The sequence below is a fragment of the Oncorhynchus masou genome, chromosome 17 (genome assembly GCF_036934945.1).
Source record: "Oncorhynchus masou masou isolate Uvic2021 chromosome 17, UVic_Omas_1.1, whole genome shotgun sequence".
Lineage (NCBI taxonomy): Eukaryota > Metazoa > Chordata > Actinopteri > Salmoniformes > Salmonidae > Oncorhynchus > Oncorhynchus masou.
In genome coordinates, this window is record NC_088228.1 from 6,824,016 (window position 1) to 6,840,983 (window position 16,968).

At 40.7% G+C, this 16,968-nt stretch overlaps 13 non-coding genes across 13 annotated transcripts; 12 read left to right on the forward strand and 1 right to left on the reverse strand.

Annotated features, from left to right (window-relative positions):
* Positions 1-1,131: 1,131 nt before the first annotated feature.
* trnas-uga (transfer RNA serine (anticodon UGA)) lies at positions 1,132-1,213 on the reverse strand. Its single transcript has one exon. It is a non-coding gene; the product is annotated as a tRNA-Ser (tRNA).
* A 1,738-nt stretch (positions 1,214-2,951) lies between these two features.
* Positions 2,952-3,033, forward strand: trnas-cga (transfer RNA serine (anticodon CGA)). The gene has a single exon. It is a non-coding gene; the product is annotated as a tRNA-Ser (tRNA).
* Positions 3,034-3,997: 964 nt separating this feature from the next.
* On the forward strand, positions 3,998-4,079 carry trnas-uga (transfer RNA serine (anticodon UGA)). The gene has a single exon. It is a non-coding gene; the product is annotated as a tRNA-Ser (tRNA).
* Positions 4,080-5,215: 1,136 nt separating this feature from the next.
* Positions 5,216-5,296, forward strand: trnas-cga (transfer RNA serine (anticodon CGA)). Its single transcript has one exon. It is a non-coding gene; the product is annotated as a tRNA-Ser (tRNA).
* A 963-nt stretch (positions 5,297-6,259) lies between these two features.
* trnas-uga (transfer RNA serine (anticodon UGA)) lies at positions 6,260-6,342 on the forward strand. Its single transcript has one exon. It is a non-coding gene; the product is annotated as a tRNA-Ser (tRNA).
* A 1,135-nt stretch (positions 6,343-7,477) lies between these two features.
* trnas-cga (transfer RNA serine (anticodon CGA)) lies at positions 7,478-7,559 on the forward strand. Its single transcript has one exon. It is a non-coding gene; the product is annotated as a tRNA-Ser (tRNA).
* Positions 7,560-8,517: 958 nt separating this feature from the next.
* trnas-uga (transfer RNA serine (anticodon UGA)) lies at positions 8,518-8,598 on the forward strand. The gene has a single exon. It is a non-coding gene; the product is annotated as a tRNA-Ser (tRNA).
* Positions 8,599-9,730: 1,132 nt separating this feature from the next.
* trnas-cga (transfer RNA serine (anticodon CGA)) lies at positions 9,731-9,812 on the forward strand. The gene has a single exon. It is a non-coding gene; the product is annotated as a tRNA-Ser (tRNA).
* Positions 9,813-10,774: 962 nt separating this feature from the next.
* On the forward strand, positions 10,775-10,856 carry trnas-uga (transfer RNA serine (anticodon UGA)). The gene has a single exon. It is a non-coding gene; the product is annotated as a tRNA-Ser (tRNA).
* Positions 10,857-11,991: 1,135 nt separating this feature from the next.
* Positions 11,992-12,072, forward strand: trnas-cga (transfer RNA serine (anticodon CGA)). Its single transcript has one exon. It is a non-coding gene; the product is annotated as a tRNA-Ser (tRNA).
* Positions 12,073-12,971: 899 nt separating this feature from the next.
* On the forward strand, positions 12,972-13,052 carry trnas-uga (transfer RNA serine (anticodon UGA)). Its single transcript has one exon. It is a non-coding gene; the product is annotated as a tRNA-Ser (tRNA).
* A 1,134-nt stretch (positions 13,053-14,186) lies between these two features.
* trnas-cga (transfer RNA serine (anticodon CGA)) lies at positions 14,187-14,267 on the forward strand. The gene has a single exon. It is a non-coding gene; the product is annotated as a tRNA-Ser (tRNA).
* A 2,059-nt stretch (positions 14,268-16,326) lies between these two features.
* On the forward strand, positions 16,327-16,407 carry trnas-cga (transfer RNA serine (anticodon CGA)). Its single transcript has one exon. It is a non-coding gene; the product is annotated as a tRNA-Ser (tRNA).
* Positions 16,408-16,968: the final 561 nt, after the last annotated feature.

Below are 16,968 nucleotides of genomic sequence, written 5' to 3' on the forward strand. Positions count from 1 at the left end.
AACGCAGCTCCCTTTCCAAGCTCACTCTCAAAACACATAGATCCGCTGAACGCAGCTCCCTTTCCCAGCTCACACTCTCAAACACATAGATTCCCTGAACGCAGCTCCCTTTCCCAGCTCACACTCTCAAAACACATAGATCTCCTGAACGCAGCTCGCTTTTCCAGCTCACACTCTCAAAACACATAGATCTCCTGAACGCAGCTTGCTTTTCCAGCTCACACTCTCAAAACACATAGATCTCCTGAACGCAGCTTGCTTTCCCAGCTCACACTCTCAAAACACATAGATCTCCTGAACGCAGCTCCCTTTCCCAGCTCACACTCTCAAAACAAATAGATCCCCTGAACGCAGCTCCCTTTTCCAGCTCACTCCCTGAAACACATAGATCCCCTGAACGCAACTCCCTTTCCCAGCTCACACTCTCAAAACACCTAGATCTCCTGAACGCAGCTCACTCTCCAGATCCCAATCAACTGAATTCTAATCACCTGTTCACACACCTGTCTTTCATTATCACACACTACTTAGTTAAGATCTTTGCACCCCATCACTGTGAGGTATTGTTTGTTTTGTGACACATATCTTTCGGGGTGCTGAGGTTCCCCGTGATGTACTCCTGTGTATGATTTTTTTTTTTGCCTAACTAATGACGCCTTTTTATTATTCCCTGCCTGTACTTTAGGGAGACCATCCGCCACCTCATCAGGAGCATGCCCAGGCATTGTAGGGAGGTCATACAGGCACGTGGAGGCCACACACACTACTGAGCCTCATTTTGACTTGTTTTAAGGACATTACATCATAGTTGGATCAGCCTGTAGTGTGGTTTTCCACTTTAATTTTGAGTGTGACTCCAAATCCAGACCTCCATGGGTTGATAAATTTGATTTCCATTGATCATTTTTGTGTGATTTTGTTGTCAGCACATTCAACTATGTAAAGAAAAAAGTATTTAATAAGAATATCTCATTCATTCAGATCGAGGATGTGTTATTTTAGTGTTCCCTTTATTTTTTTGAGCAGTGTATATTCTGAGCACTTGAATCAAAGGACAAGTCCATGCATTAAGCACATTATCCATATCAAGTCACCAAGGATATGTAAAAAAAAAAATATGTTTTGTTGTCACGCTGTGAGCAGGGTTCGAACCTGCGCGGGGAGACCCCATTGGATTTCAAATCCAACGCCTTAACCACTCGGCCATCACAGCTCCCTACATTAACTAAAAGGCCTTAACCAGTCGGTCATCTCATTCTGTCAATTTATCTTCTGTAAAGACGAGATTGTCTACTGAAGAGCCTATTTGAACTGTTTTTCAAGGAATATATATTCTGAGCACTTGAATCAAAGGACAAGTCTATGCATTAAGCACTTCATCAATATCAAGTCACCAATGCTATTTAACAAATAAAGACTGGTTTGTCAATGCGCTGCAAGCAGTTTTAAAAACTGTACGGGGAGACAACACTGGAGTACTTTTGCAAAGCTTAAACCACTTGGCCATCGCAGCAGTATGAATCTAAGCAAAGTGATGAGGAGAAAGAACAAGTGGGCTATTCGCTTCAAGCAATGTTAAAAAATGTGTGGGGAGACCACTTTGAAATTCAGGTCCAACGTCTAAAGAATTGGCCATTGCAGCTGTTGGAATGCAAGTAAAGGGATTGGGATTTGGAAACAGACACCATTGGTGTAAAATGGTAAAATTGATGTCCCGACATATTGATCTTATTGCGCCAAATCACGTATTAACCACTCGGCCAACACAACTTTCTCAATTAGCTCACACAAAGACAAAAGTATTCTGAGCAAATCTAACACAAACAACAGTATCTGTACTAAAGAGCCTATTTGAACTGTTTGTAAAGGCAGATATATTCTGAGCACTTGAATCACTGGACAAGTCCATGCATTAAAGAGATTATCCATATCAAACAGTTCAAATAGGCTCTTCAGTACAGATACTGTTGTTTGTGTTAGATTTGCGATGGAAAATCTGAGAGCCAAGTGATTAAGTCCTCGAACCTGAAACCCAATTTCGTCTCCCTGCTCTTTTTAAAATCTTATTCTCAGTGAATAGTCCGCTTGTACTTTCTCTGCACATAGTTTTTTGACTTGCACATTAAACTTCCAACCTTCACAGCTTTGGAAAGGACCGAGGTTACTTGGCGCAATAAGATCAATATGTCGTGCCATCAAGTTGACCATTTTGCACCGATGATGTCTGTTTCCAAATCCCAATCCCTTTACTTGCATTCCAACAGCTGCAATGGCCGAGTTCTTTAGACGTTGGACCTGAATTTCAATGGGGTCTCCCCACCCATGTTCTTACCTTGCTCGAAGCGTATAGCCCACTTCTGCTTTCTCCTCATCACTTTCCTTAGATTCCTACTGCTGCGATGGCCAAGTGGTTTAAGTATTGGAATCAAAATCCAATATGTTCTCCCTGTACAGTTTTTACAGGGTGATGATTAAGTAGACTTTTAATAATTGGATCTGTCTCATCTGAATTTAAATTGTCCTTACTTTATGGGCTTGTCTGACGATTTAAGTGCTCACAGAATAGCTTATTTTACTTGAACAATATTTCAACTAGGCAGTTGAATTTGAATTATTTTGCATTAGGTGTGAGCTAACTCAGCAAGCTGTGATTGCAGAGTGGTTAAATCATTGACCTCGAAATTCATTGGGTTCACCCAGTGCAGTTTTGAACAATGCGCGCACCGCTTTGACAATCCAGTCTTTATTTGTTCCATATCATTGGGGACTTGATATGGATAATGCTTGGATATTTTATTTTACCTTTATGTCCTTTGATTCAAGTGCTCAATTTATCTTCCATGACAAACATTTAAAGTCGGCTCCTCAATAGCGATAATATGGTCATTTAGAGGTAAAAATGGACAGAACGAGATAGCGGGCTGGTTAAGGCATCATAGGTAACATGAGAAGCTGTGATGGCCGAGAGGTTAAGGCGTTGGATTCGAAATCCAATGGGGTCTCCCCGCGCAGGTTCGAACCCTGCTCACAGCGCTTTGAAAAAACAGTCATTAGTTGCACCATGTCATTGTGGAGTTGATATGGATAATGTCATTAATACGTGGACTTGTCCTTTGATTCAAGTGCTCAGAATATATCTTCCACGACAAAGAGTTCAAATAGGTTCTTCAGAACAGATCCTGCTGGTTGTGAGATTGTTGAGCTGTTAAGGACTGCAAGACAACAGAGTAAGCTTTGATAGCAGAGTGGTTCAAGCTTTTGACTTGAAAGCCAATGTTGTCTTCTTGCGCTGGGTTGAAATCTTCTCGCAGTGCTATGACAAACCAGTATTTGGAACATATCCTTGGTGACTTGATATGGATAGTCTCTGTAAGACATGGACTTGTCCAGTGATTCAAGTGCTCAGAATACTTTTGTCTTTGTGTGAGCTAATTGAGAAAGTTGTGTTGGCCGAGTGGTTAATACGTGATTTGGCGCAATAAGATCAATATGTCGGGCCATCAATTTTACCATTTTACACCAATGATGTCTGTTTCCAAATCCCAATCCCTTTACTTGCATTCCAACAGCTGCAATGGCCGATTCTTTAGACGTTGGACCTGAATTTCAATGGGGTCTCCCCACACATTTTTTAACATTGCTCGAAGCGAATAGCCCACTTGTTCTTTCTCCTCATCACTTTGCTTAGATTCATACTGCTGCGATGGCCAAGTGGTTTAAGCTTTGCAAAAGTACTCCAGTGTTGTCTCCCCGTACAGTTTTTAAAACTGCTCGCAGCGCATTGACAAACCAGTCTTTATTTGTTAAATAGCATTGGTGACTTGATATTGATGAAGTGCTTAATGCATAGACTTGTCCTTTGATTCAAGTGCTCAGAATATATATTCCTTGAAAAACAGTTCAAATAGGCTCTTCAGTAGACAATCTCGTCTTTACAGAAGATAAATTGACAGAATGAGATGACCGACTGGTTAAGGCCTTTTAGTTAATGTAGCGAGCTGTGATGGCCGAGTGGTTAAGGCGTTGGATTTGAAATCCAATGGGGTCTCCCCGCGCAGGTTCGAACCCTGCTCACAGCGCGACAACAAAACATTTTTTTTTTTTTTACATATCCTTGGTGACTTGATATGGATAATGTGCTTAATGCATGGACTTGTCCTTTGATTCAAGTGCTCAGAATATATCTGCCTTTACAAACAGTTCAAATAGGCTCTTTAGTACAGATACTGTTGTTTGTGTTAGATTTGCGATGGAAAATCTGAGAGCCAAGTGATTAAGTCCTCGAACTTGAAACCCAATTTCGTCTCCCTGCTCTTTTTAAAATCTTATTCTCAGTGAATAGTCCACTTGTACTTTCTCTGCACATAGTTTTTTGACTTGCACATTAAACTTCCAACCTTCACAGCTTTGGAAAGGACCGAGGTTACTTGGCGCAATAAGATCAATATGTCGTGCCATCAAGTTGACCATTTTGCACCGATGATGTCTGTTTCCAAATCCCAATCCCTTTACTTGCATTCCAACAGCTGCAATGGCCGAGTTCTTTAGACGTTGGACCTGAATTTCAATGGGGTCTCCCCACCCATGTTCTTACCTTGCTCGAAGCGTATAGCCCACTTCTGCTTTCTCCTCATCACTTTCCTTAGATTCCTACTGCTGCGATGGCCAAGTGGTTTAAGTATTGGAATCAAAATCCAATATGTTCTCCCTGTACAGTTTTTACAGGGTGATGATTAAGTAGACTTTTAATAATTGGATCTGTCTCATCTGAATTTAAATTGTCCTTACTTTATGGGCTTGTCTGACGATTTAAGTGCTCACAGAATAGCTTATTTTACTTGAACAATATTTCAACTAGGCAGTTGAATTTGAATTATTTTGCATTAGGTGTGAGCTAACTCAGCAAGCTGTGATTGCAGAGTGGTTAAATCATTGACCTCGAAATTCATTGGGTTCACCCAGTGCAGTTTTGAACAATGCGCGCACCGCTTTGACAATCCAGTCTTTATTTGTTCCATATCATTGGGGACTTGATATGGATAATGCTTGGATATTTTATTTTACCTTTATGTCCTTTGATTCAAGTGCTCAGAATTTATCTTCCATGACAAACATTTAAAGTCGGCTCCTCAATAGCGATAATATGGTCATTTAGAGGTAAAAATGGACAGAACGAGATAGCGGGCTGGTTAAGGCATCATAGGTAACATGAGAAGCTGTGATGGCCGAGAGGTTAAGGCGTTGGATTCGAAATCCAATGGGGTCTCCCGCGCAGGTTCGAACCCTGCTCACAGCGCTTTGAAAAAACAGTCTTTAGTTGCACCATGTCATTGTGGAGTTGATATGGATAATGTCATTAATACGTGGACTTGTCCTTTGATTCAAGTGCTCAGAATATATCTTCCACGACAAAGAGTTCAAATAGGTTCTTCAGAACAGATCCTGCTGGTTGTGAGATTGTTGAGCTGTTAAGGACTGCAAGACAACAGAGTAAGCTTTGATAGCAGAGTGGTTCAAGCTTTTGACTTGAAAGCCAATGTTGTCTTCCTGCGCAGGGTTGAAATCTGCTCGCAGTGCTATGACAAACCAGTATTTGGAACATATCCTTGGTGACTTGATATGGATAGTCTCTGTAAGACATGGACTTGTCCAGTGATTCAAGTGCTCAGAATACTTTTGTCTTTGTGTGAGCTAATTGAGAAAGTTGTGTTGGCCGAGTGGTTAATACGTGATTTGGCGCAATAAGATCAATATGTTGGGCCATCAATTTTACCATTTTACACCAATGATGTCTGTTTCCAAATCCCAATCCCTTTACTTGCATTCCAACAGCTGCAATGGCCGATTCTTTAGACGTTGGACCTGAATTTCAATGGGGTCTCCCCACACATTTTTTAACATTGCTCGAAGCGAATAGCCCACTTGTTCTTTCTCCTCATCACTTTGCTTAGATTCATACTGCTGCGATGGCCAAGTGGTTTAAGCTTTGCAAAAGTACTCCAGTGTTGTCTCCCGTACAGTTTTTAAAACTGCTCGCAGCGCATTGACAAACCAGTCTTTATTTGTTAAATAGCATTGGTGACTTGATATTGATGAAGTGCTTAATGCATAGACTTGTCCTTTGATTCAAGTGCTCAGAATATATATTCCTTGAAAAACAGTTCAAATAGGCTCTTCAGTAGACAATCTCGTCTTTACAGAAGATAAATTGACAGAATGAGATGACCGACTGGTTAAGGCCTTTTAGTTATTGTAGCAAGCTGTGATGGCCGAGTGGTTAAGGCGTTGGATTTGAAATCCAATGGGGTCTCCCCCGCGCAGGTTCGAACCCTGCTCACAGCGAAACAACAATTATTTTTATTTTTTTTACATATCCTTGGTGACTTGATATGGATAATGTGCTTAATGCATGGACTTGTCCTTTGATTCAAGTGCTCAGAATATATCTGCCTTTACAAACAGTTCAAATAGGCTCTTTAGTACAGATACTGTTGTTTGTGTTAGATTTGCGATGGAAAATCTGAGAGCCAAGTGATTAAGTCCTCGAACTTGAAACCCAATTTCGTCTCCCTGCTCTTTTTAAAATCTTATTCTCAGTGAATAGTCCACTTGTACTTTCTCTGCACATAGTTTTTTGACTTGCACATTAAACTTCCAACCTTCACAGCTTTGGAAAGGACCGAGGTTACTTGGCGCAATAAGATCAATATGTCGTGCCATCAAGTTGACCATTTTGCACCGATGATGTCTGTTTCCAAATCCCAATCCCTTTACTTGCATTCCAACAGCTGCAATGGCCGAGTTCTTTAGACGTTGGACCTGAATTTCAATGGGGTCTCCCCACCCATGTTCTTACCTTGCTCGAAGCGTATAGCCCACTTCTGCTTTCTCCTCATCACTTTCCTTAGATTCCTACTGCTGCGATGGCCAAGTGGTTTAAGTATTGGAATCAAAATCCAATATGTTCTCCCTGTACAGTTTTTACAGGGTGATGATTAAGTAGACTTTTAATAATTGGATCTGTCTCATCTGAATTTAAATTGTCCTTACTTTATGGGCTTGTCTGACGATTTAAGTGCTCACAGAATAGCTTATTTTACTTGAACAATATTTCAACTAGGCAGTTGAATTTGAATTATTTTGCATTAGGTGTGAGCTAACTCAGCAAGCTGTGATTGCAGAGTGGTTAAATCATTGACCTCGAAATTCATTGGGTTCACCCAGTGCAGTTTTGAACAATGCGCGCACCGCTTTGACAATCCAGTCTTTATTTGTTCCATATCATTGGGGACTTGATATGGATAATGCTTGGATATTTTATTTTACCTTTATGTCCTTTGATTCAAGTGCTCAGAATTTATCTTCCATGACAAACATTTAAAGTCGGCTCCTCAATAGCGATAATATGGTCATTTAGAGGTAAAAATGGACAGAACGAGATAGCGGGCTGGTTAAGGCATCATAGGTAACATGAGAAGCTGTGATGGCCGAGAGGTTAAGGCGTTGGATTCGAAATCCAATGGGGTCTCCCCGCGCAGGTTCGAACCCTGCTCACAGCGCTTTGAAAAAACAGTCTTTAGTTGCACCATGTCATTGGGGAGTTGATATGGATAATGTCATTAATACGTGGACTTGTCCTTTGATTCAAGTGCTCAGAATATATCTTCCACGACAAAGAGTTCAAATAGGTTCTTCAGAACAGATCCTGCTGGTTGTGAGATTGTTGAGCTGTTAAGGACTGCAAGACAACAGAGTAAGCTTTGATAGCAGAGTGGTTCAAGCTTTTGACTTGAAAGCCAATGTTGTCTTCCTGCGCAGGGTTGAAATCTGCTCGCAGTGCTATGACAAACCAGTATTTGGAACATATCCTTGGTGACTTGATATGGATAGTCTCTGTAAGACATGGACTTGTCCAGTGATTCAAGTGCTCAGAATACTTTTGTCTTTGTGTGAGCTAATTGAGAAAGTTGTGTTGGCCGAGTGGTTAATACGTGATTTGGCGCAATAAGATCAATATGTCGGGCCATCAATTTTACCATTTTACACCAATGATGTCTGTTTCCAAATCCCAATCCCTTTACTTGCATTCCAACAGCTGCAATGGCCGATTCTTTAGACGTTGGACCTGAATTTCAATGGGGTCTCCCCACACATTTTTTAACATTGCTCGAAGCGAATAGCCCACTTGTTCTTTCTCCTCATCACTTTGCTTAGATTCATACTGCTGCGATGGCCAAGTGGTTTAAGCTTTGCAAAAGTACTCCAGTGTTGTCTCCCGTACAGTTTTTAAAACTGCTCGCAGCGCATTGACAAACCAGTCTTTATTTGTTAAATAGCGTGACTTGATATTGATGAAGTGCTTAATGCATAGACTTGTCCTTTGATTCAAGTGCTCAGAATATATATTCCTTGAAAAACAGTTCAAATAGGCTCTTCAGTAGACAATCTCGTCTTTACAGAAGATAAATTGACAGAATGAGATGACCGACTGGTTAAGGCCTTTTAGTTAATGTAGCAGCTGTGATGGCCGAGTGGTTAAGGCGTTGGATTTGAAATCCAATGGGGTCTCCCGCGCAGGTTCGAACCCTGCTCACAGCGCGACAACAAAACATATTTTTTTTTTTACATATCCTTGGTGACTTGATATGGATAATGTGCTTAATGCATGGACTTGTCCTTTGATTCAAGTGCTCAGAATATATCTGCCTTTACAAACAGTTCAAATAGGCTCTTTAGTACAGATACTGTTGTTTGTGTTAGATTTGCGATGGAAAATCTGAGAGCCAAGTGATTAAGTCCTCGAACTTGAAACCCAATTTCGTCTCCCTGCTTTTTAAAATCTTATTCTCAGTGAATAGTCCACTTGTACTTTCTCTGCACATAGTTTTTTGACTTGCACATTAAACTTCCAACCTTCACAGCTTTGGAAAGGACCGAGGTTACTTGGCGCAATAAGATCAATATGTCGTGCCATCAAGTTGACCATTTTGCACCGATGATGTCTGTTTCCAAATCCCAATCCCTTTACTTGCATTCCAACAGCTGCAATGGCCGAGTTCTTTAGACGTTGGACCTGAATTTCAATGGGGTCTCCCACCCATGTTCTTACCTTGCTCGAAGCGTATAGCCCACTTCTGCTTTCTCCTCATCACTTTCCTTAGATTCCTACTGCTGCGATGGCCAAGTGGTTTAAGTATTGGAATCAAAATCCAATATGTTCTCCCTGTACAGTTTTTACAGGGTGATGATTAAGTAGACTTTTAATAATTGGATCTGTCTCATCTGAATTTAAATTGTCCTTACTTTATGGGCTTGTCTGACGATTTAAGTGCTCACAGAATAGCTTATTTTACTTGAACAATATTTCAACTAGGCAGTTGAATTTGAATTATTTTGCATTAGGTGTGAGCTAACTCAGCAAGCTGTGATTGCAGAGTGGTTAAATCATTGACCTCGAAATTCATTGGGTTCACCCAGTGCAGTTTTGAACAATGCGCGCACCGCTTTGACAATCCAGTCTTTATTTGTTCCATATCATTGGGGACTTGATATGGATAATGCTTGGATATTTTATTTTACCTTTATGTCCTTTGATTCAAGTGCTCAGAATTTATCTTCCATGACAAACATTTAAAGTCGGCTCCTCAATAGCGATAATATGGTCATTTAGAGGTAAAAATGGACAGAACGAGATAGCGGGCTGGTTAAGGCATCATAGGTAACATGAGAAGCTGTGATGGCCGAGAGGTTAAGGCGTTGGATTCGAAATCCAATGGGGTCTCCCCGCGCAGGTTCGAACCCTGCTCACAGCGCTTTGAAAAAACAGTCTTTAGTTGCAACATGTCATTGTGGAGTTGATATAGATAATGTCATTAATACGTGGACTTGTCCTTTGATTCAAGTGCTCAGAATATATCTTCCAAGACAAAGAGTTCAAATAGGTTCTTCAGAACAGATCCTGCTGGTTGTGAGATTGTTGAGCTGTTAAGGACTGCAAGACAACAGAGTAAGCTTTGATAGCAGAGTGGTTCAAGCTTTTGACTTGAAAGCCAATGTTGTCTTCCTGCGCAGGGTTGAAATCTGCTCGCAGTGCTATGACAAACCAGTATTTGGAACATATCCTTGGTGACTTGATATGGATAGTCTCTGTAAGACATGGACTTGTCCAGTGATTCAAGTGCTCAGAATACTTTTGTCTTTGTGTGAGCTAATTGAGAAAGTTGTGTTGGCCGAGTGGTTAATACGTGATTTGGCGCAATAAGATCAATATGTCGGGCCATCAATTTTACCATTTTACACCAATGATGTCTGTTTCCAAATCCCAATCCCTTACTTGCATTCCAACAGCTGCAATGGCCGATTCTTTAGACGTTGGACCTGAATTTCAATGGGGTCTCCCCACACATTTTTTAACATTGCTCGAAGCGAATAGCCCACTTGTTCTTTCTCCTCATCACTTTGCTTAGATTCATACTGCTGCGATGGCCAAGTGGTTTAAGCTTTGCAAAAGTACTCCAGTGTTGTCTCCCGTACAGTTTTTAAAACTGCTCGCAGCGCATTGACAAACCAGTCTTTATTTGTTAAATAGCATTGGTGACTTGATATTGATGAAGTGCTTAATGCATAGACTTGTCCTTTGATTCAAGTGCTCAGAATATATATTCCTTGAAAAACAGTTCAAATAGGCTCTTCAGTAGACAATCTCGTCTTTACAGAAGATAAATTGACAGAATGAGATGACCGACTGGTTAAGGCCTTTTAGTTAATGTAGCAAGCTGTGATGGCCGAGTGGTTAAGGCGTTGGATTTGAAATCCAATGGGGTCTCCCCGCGCAGGTTCGAACCCTGCTCACAGCGCGACAACAAAACATATTTTTTTTTTTACATATCCTTGGTGACTTGATATGGATAATGTGCTTAATGCATGGACTTGTCCTTTGATTCAAGTGCTCAGAATATATCTGCCTTTACAAACAGTTCAAATAGGCTCTTTAGTACAGATACTGTTGTTTGTGTTAGATTTGCGATGGAAAATCTGAGAGCCAAGTGATTAAGTCCTCGAACTTGAAACCCAATTTCGTCTCCCTGCTCTTTTTAAAATCTTATTCTCAGTGAATAGTCCACTTGTACTTTCTCTGCACATAGTTTTTTGACTTGCACATTAAACTTCCAACCTTCACAGCTTTGGAAAGGACCGAGGTTACTTGGCGCAATAAGATCAATATGTCGTGCCATCAAGTTGACCATTTTGCACCGATGATGTCTGTTTCCAAATCCCAATCCCTTTACTTGCATTCCAACAGCTGCAATGGCCGAGTTCTTTAGACGTTGGACCTGAATTTCAATGGGGTCTCCCCACCCATGTTCTTACCTTGCTCGAAGCGTATAGCCCACTTCTGCTTTCTCCTCATCACTTTCCTTAGATTCCTACTGCTGCGATGGCCAAGTGGTTTAAGTATTGGAATCAAAATCCAATATGTTCTCCCTGTACAGTTTTTACAGGGTGATGATTAAGTAGACTTTTAATAATTGGATCTGTCTCATCTGAATTTAAATTGTCCTTACTTTATGGGCTTGTCTGACGATTTAAGTGCTCACAGAATAGCTTATTTTACTTGAACAATATTTCAACTAGGCAGTTGAATTTGAATTATTTTGCATTAGGTGTGAGCTAACTCAGCAAGCTGTGATTGCAGAGTGGTTAAATCATTGACCTCGAAATTCATTGGGTTCACCCAGTGCAGTTTTGAACAATGCGCGCACCGCTTTGACAATCCAGTCTTTATTTGTTCCATATCATTGGGGACTTGATATGGATAATGCTTGGATATTTTTTTTTACCTTTATGTCCTTTGATTCAAGTGCTCAGAATTTATCTTCCATGACAAACATTTAAAGTCGGCTCCTCAATAGCGATAATATGGTCATTTAGAGGTAAAAATGGACAGAACGAGATAGCGGGCTGGTTAAGGCATCATAGGTAACATGAGAAGCTGTGATGGCCGAGAGGTTAAGGCGTTGGATTCGAAATCCAATGGGGTCTCCCGCGCAGGTTCGAACCCTGCTCACAGCGCTTTGAAAAAACAGTCTTTAGTTGCACCATGTCATTGGGGAGTTGATATGGATAATGTCATTAATACGTGGACTTGTCCTTTGATTCAAGTGCTCAGAATATATCTTCCACGACAAAGAGTTCAAATAGGTTCTTCAGAACAGATCCTGCTGGTTGTGAGATTGTTGAGCTGTTAAGGACTGCAAGACAACAGAGTAAGCTTTGATAGCAGAGTGGTTCAAGCTTTTGACTTGAAAGCCAATGTTGTCTTCCTGCGCAGGGTTGAAATCTGCTCGCAGTGCTATGACAAACCAGTATTTGGAACATATCCTTGGTGACTTGATATGGATAGTCTCTGTAAGACATGGACTTGTCCAGTGATTCAAGTGCTCAGAATACTTTTGTCTTTGTGTGAGCTAATTGAGAAAGTTGTGTTGGCCGAGTGGTTAATACGTGATTTGGCGCAATAAGATCAATATGTCGGGCCATCAATTTTACCATTTTACACCAATGATGTCTGTTTCCAAATCCCAATCCCTTTACTTGCATTCCAACAGCTGCAATGGCCGATTCTTTAGACGTTGGACCTGAATTTCAATGGGGTCTCCCCACACATTTTTTAACATTGCTCAAGCGAATAGCCCACTTGTTCTTTCTCCTCATCACTTTGCTTAGATTCATACTGCGATGGCCAAGTGGTTTAAGCGATGGCCAAGTGGTTTAAAACCAGTCTTTATTTGTTAAATAGCAAAATATTGATGAAGTCCAGTGTTTTGTCTCCCCTTGAAAAACAGTTTTTTCAAAACTGCTCAGAAGATAAATTGACAGCGCATTGACAAACCAGTCTTTATTTGTTATTTGTTAAATAGCAGAAGATAAATTGACAGAATGAGATGACCGACTGGTTGTTAATGTAGCAAGCTGTGATGGCCGAGTGGTTAAGGCGTTGGATTTGAAATCCAATGGGGTCTCCCGCGCAGGTTCGAACCCTGCTCACAGCGCGACAACAAAACATTTTTTTTTTTTTACATATCCTTGGTGACTTGATATGGATAATGTGCTTAATGCATGGACTTGTCCTTTGATTCAAGTGCTCAGAATATATCTGCCTTTACAAACAGTTCAAATAGGCTCTTTAGTACAGATACTGTTGTTTGTGTTAGATTTGCGATGGAAAATCTGAGAGCCAAGTGATTAAGTCCTCGAACTTGAAACCCAATTTCGTCTCCCTGCTCTTTTTAAAATCTTATTCTCAGTGAATAGTCCACTTGTACTTTCTCTGCACATAGTTTTTTGACTTGCACATTAAACTTCCAACCTTCACAGCTTTGGAAAGGACCGAGGTTACTTGGCGCAATAAGATCAATATGTCGTGCCATCAAGTTGACCATTTTGCACCGATGATGTCTGTTTCCAAATCCCAATCCCTTTACTTGCATTCCAACAGCTGCAATGGCCGAGTTCTTTAGACGTTGGACCTGAATTTCAATGGGGTCTCCCACCCATGTTCTTACCTTGCTCGAAGCGTATAGCCCACTTCTGCTTTCTCCTCATCACTTTCCTTAGATTCCTACTGCTGCGATGGCCAAGTGGTTTAAGTATTGGAATCAAAATCCAATATGTTCTCCCTGTACAGTTTTTACAGGGTGATGATTAAGTAGACTTTTAATAATTGGATCTGTCTCATCTGAATTTAAATTGTCCTTACTTTATGGGCTTGTCTGACGATTTAAGTGCTCACAGAATAGCTTATTTTACTTGAACAATATTTCAACTAGGCAGTTGAATTTGAATTATTTTGCATTAGGTGTGAGCTAACTCAGCAAGCTGTGATTGCAGAGTGGTTAAATCATTGACCTCGAAATTCATTGGGTTCACCCAGTGCAGTTTTGAACAATGCGCGCACCGCTTTGACAATCCAGTCTTTATTTGTTCCATATCATTGGGGACTTGATATGGATAATGCTTGGATATTTTATTTTACCTTTATGTCCTTTGATTCAAGTGCTCAGAATTTATCTTCCATGACAAACATTTAAAGTCGGCTCCTCAATAGCGATAATATGGTCATTTAGAGGTAAAAATGGACAGAACGAGATAGCGGGCTGGTTAAGGCATCATAGGTAACATGAGAAGCTGTGATGGCCGAGAGGTTAAGGCGTTGGATTCGAAATCCAATGGGGTCTCCCGCGCAGGTTCGAACCCTGCTCACAGCGCTTTGAAAAAACAGTCTTTAGTTGCACCATGTCATTGGGGAGTTGATATGGATAATGTCATTAATACGTGGACTTGTCCTTTGATTCAAGTGCTCAGAATATATCTTCCACGACAAAGAGTTCAAATAGGTTCTTCAGAACAGATCCTGCTGGTTGTGAGATTGTTGAGCTGTTAAGGACTGCAAGACAACAGAGTAAGCTTTGATAGCAGAGTGGTTCAAGCTTTTGACTTGAAAGCCAATGTTGTCTTCCTGCGCAGGGTTGAAATCTGCTCGCAGTGCTATGACAAACCAGTATTTGGAACATATCCTTGGTGACTTGATATGGATAGTCTCTGTAAGACATGGACTTGTCCAGTGATTCAAGTGCTCAGAATACTTTTGTCTTTGTGTGAGCTAATTGAGAAAGTTGTGTTGGCCGAGTGGTTAATACGTGATTTGGCGCAATAAGATCAATATGTCGGGCCATCAATTTTACCATTTTACACCAATGATGTCTGTTTCCAAATCCCAAAAGCTTTACTTGCATTCCAACAGCTGCAATGGCCGATTCTTTAGACGTTGGACCTGAATTTCAATGGGGTCTCCCCACACATTTTTTAACATTGCTCGAAGCGAATAGCCCACTTGTTCTTTCTCCTCATCACTTTGCTTAGATTCATACTGCTGCGATGGCCAAGTGGTTTAAGCTTTGCAAAAGTACTCCAGTGTTGTCTCCAAACCAGTCTTTATTTGTTAAATAGCAGTTTTTTGAAACTGCTTGTCCTTTGATTCAAGTGCTCAGAATATATATTCCTTGAAAAACAGCAAATTGACAAACCAGTCTTTATTTGTTAAATAGCATTGGTGACTTGATATTGATGAAGTGCTTAATGCATAGACTTGTCCTTTGATTCAAGTGCTCAGAATATATATTCCTTGAAAAACATTCAAATTTTTTCAGTAGACAATCTCGTCTTTACAGAAGATAAATTGACAGAATGTGCTTAATGCATGGACTTGTCCTTTGATTCAAGTGCTCAGAATATATCTGCCTTTACAAACAGTTCAAATAGGCTCTTTAGTACAGATACTGTTGTTTGTGTTAGATTTGCGATGGAAAATCTGAGAGCCAAGTGATTAAGTCCTCGAACTTGAAACCCAATTTCGTCTCCCTGCTCTTTTTAAAATCTTATTCTCAGTGAATAGTCCACTTGTACTTTCTCTGCACATAGTTTTTTGACTTGCACATTAAACTTCCAACCTTCACAGCTTTGGAAAGGACCGAGGTTACTTGGCGCAATAAGATCAATATGTCGTGCCATCAAGTTGACCATTTTGCACCGATGATGTCTGTTTCCAAATCCCAATCCCTTTACTTGCATTCCAACAGCTGCAATGGCCGAGTTCTTTAGACGTTGGACCTGAATTTCAATGGGGTCTCCCACCCATGTTCTTACCTTGCTCGAAGCGTATAGCCCACTTCTGCTTTCTCCTCATCACTTTCCTTAGATTCCTACTGCTGCGATGGCCAAGTGGTTTAAGTATTGGAATCAAAATCCAATATGTTCTCCCTGTACAGTTTTTACAGGGTGATGATTAAGTAGACTTTTAATAATTGGATCTGTCTCATCTGAATTTAAATTGTCCTTACTTTATGGGCTTGTCTGACGATTTAAGTGCTCACAGAATAGCTTATTTTACTTGAACAATATTTCAACTAGGCAGTTGAATTTGAATTATTTTGCATTAGGTGTGAGCTAACTCAGCAAGCTGTGATTGCAGAGTGGTTAAATCATTGACCTCGAAATTCATTGGGTTTACCCAGTGCAGTTTTGAACAATGCGCGCACCGCTTTGACAATCCAGTCTTTATTTGTTCCATATCATTGGGGACTTGATATGGATAATGCTTGGATATTTTATTTTACCTTTATGTCCTTTGATTCAAGTGCTCAGAATTTATCTTCCATGACAAACATTTAAAGTCGGCTCCTCAATAGCGATAATATGGTCATTTAGAGGTAAAAATGGACAGAACGAGATAGCGGGCTGGTTAAGGCATCATAGGTAACATGAGAAGCTGTGATGGCCGAGAGGTTAAGGCGTTGGATTCGAAATCCAATGGGGTCTCCCGCGCAGGTTCGAACCCTGCTCACAGCGCTTTGAAAAAACAGTCTTTAGTTGCACCATGTCATTGGGGAGTTGATATGGATAATGTCATTAATACGTGGACTTGTCCTTTGATTCAAGTGCTCAGAATATATCTTCCACGACAAAGAGTTCAAATAGGTTCTTCAGAACAGATCCTGCTGGTTGTGAGATTGTTGAGCTGTTAAGGACTGCAAGACAACAGAGTAAGCTTTGATAGCAGAGTGGTTCAAGCTTTTGACTTGAAAGCCAATGTTGTCTTCCTGCGCAGGGTTGAAATCTGCTCGCAGTGCTATGACAAACCAGTATTTGGAACATATCCTTGGTGACTTGATATGGATAGTCTCTGTAAGACATGGACTTGTCCAGTGATTCAAGTGCTCAGAATACTTTTGTCTTTGTGTGAGCTAATTGAGAAAGTTGTGTTGGCCGAGTGGTTAATACGTGATTTGGCGCAATAAGATCAATATGTCGGGCCATCAATTTTACCATTTTACACCAATGATGTCTGTTTCCAAATCCCAAAAGCTTTACTTGCATTCCAACAGCTGCAATGGCCGATTCTTTAGACGT